Genomic DNA, 1986 nt, shown 5'->3' on the forward strand with positions numbered 1-1986 from the left:
CAAAAGATACAGAGAAAGTGAGGAGAGTTACTGCACCGAAGAGAAGAAGAATTTGGAGGGAAAAGAGCAATGCCATTTTGATCCGATTGAATTGGTAAACTTACTCCATTTCTTATAAAATTTTAGTATGTTATTCCTGGTGTAGAGATGAACATTAGGATATAACTTACTAGTTGTATTGTCTTCTCTTTTGCCTAATTTGAGATACCCACTTTTGTGGAGGATTTATGTTGATTCCATCAATTTTGATGATGTATTTTGTTGATTGTTGAGATGTCCTAGTGCTACTAGGAAAACTATTTGTGTACCCATTATTCTAATAGTGGAAGATTTTTCTGGACTAGGTCCCGTGGGTTTTTGTCCCTCTTTTGGGGGTTTTTCCACGTTAAAATTATGGTGTCTGATTATTTAATTTCTGCCATTATATTTGCTGCTTGGAGTATCTTTGGTATTGCCCATTTAATTTCACAGGTTGTGAAAAAATTATTTTTGGTGCTTCCGCTGTTAGATAGGGTCTTATTTGAACCTTTGTTGAGTTTTTCCAACAAATAGCTTGGTGATCAAAGAAGCGACAGCATCCTCACGGGCCAAGTTTTGGTCTAGAGAGTATCTATCCGTTGCAGGGATCTTTGGGGTGCCAGGTCCTGGGGGGACCGATATCAGGAGCCTTTGGACTACTCCCCTCTCTGTGAGTTCTCTTGGCTGTGCTTGGAAAACTAGCGGTGGGCGGTTGATTTTCTTGCAAAGCAGCCTTGGAGAAGTCAGTCGTCTTGTCCATATGGCGACTTTGCTCTTGTTAAGCTCCGCCGCTCCGGTATGAAGCATAGTCCTGTTAAAAAAATGGCCAAGATCCATTGAACTCTTTAAAGAATATCGATATCGGATGCGATGCAATCCCAAACGAGGTGGAAAATATTACACAACACATTGGTGTAGGTTACAGAGACTTACCTCCTTGCTGGTACTCTGCAATAGACAACTGACACAGAGTTTCATCTGGCCATTGTGGTAGCCTTTGTTGTGTCCTACTGCCTGAAAGATCCGATGAATAACGTTCACGTTGTGTTGCTTGAGCTATGAGCCCCCAACATGCTGAATGGCGGCAACCTCAGCAATGCTTGTGGAGTGGTGGCCTAGGGTCGACATAAAGCATAACACACGTCTTACATTTTGGGATTCGATGGGTGCCTTTGTCTCGTGTTAAATAGATGGATGTATTAAATTCTGAATAACAACAACATACAGTGTGGTGTCCTCTTGAGAGGAAGGCGTTATACGAACTTATAGCAAGTCCGTAGATCCGTCACAGAGTCAAGCTAAGGAAAACGTGGAGCTTCACAAGGGACTGCCCCGAATGGACAAAAAAAATTGATATTTTAAAAAAATTGGTGTGATATTCTTGCATACAAAATTTTACTCTCACGTGAAAATAAAAAAAGTTTTTATTATTCTATTGGTACTTATAATTTCACTAAATTTATATTTAGGGTCTTATATTTTTTTTCTTTTCAATTGAGTCCATACACTGATTTTGCTTTTATAATTAAGTCTTTTTTATGTCAAAATTGTTAAAATTAATGGAATATTCCTCTCAAAAAATATAATCAAAGATCTAATTAGGTTTTTAATTGTGGATATTTTTAATTTACAGATAAATATTCAGTTAACTCTAATACTTTTTACACTAAAAAGGATCTAATTAAAAAATTAAAAATAGTGTAGGATTTCGATTGAAAAGAAAAAAATTAAACGGACCAAATTGTTAATTTGGTAAAATTATAACGATGAACAGAGTAACCTAACCTATAACAAATAACTTCCAATTGATATAACAAACTATAAAATTGTCAAATATATCCATTATTTGCTTAGAGATTATATTTCGTGCCAAAATTTTGAACATATATATATATATAAAAACAAGGTATATATTCATAAAACATAGAAATCATTCTCCTGAAATTACAATTTGTTTGAAGATAAATC

Source organism: Arachis ipaensis, chromosome B06, assembly GCF_000816755.2.
Source record: "Arachis ipaensis cultivar K30076 chromosome B06, Araip1.1, whole genome shotgun sequence".
NCBI classification, from domain to species: Eukaryota; Viridiplantae; Streptophyta; class Magnoliopsida; order Fabales; family Fabaceae; genus Arachis; species Arachis ipaensis.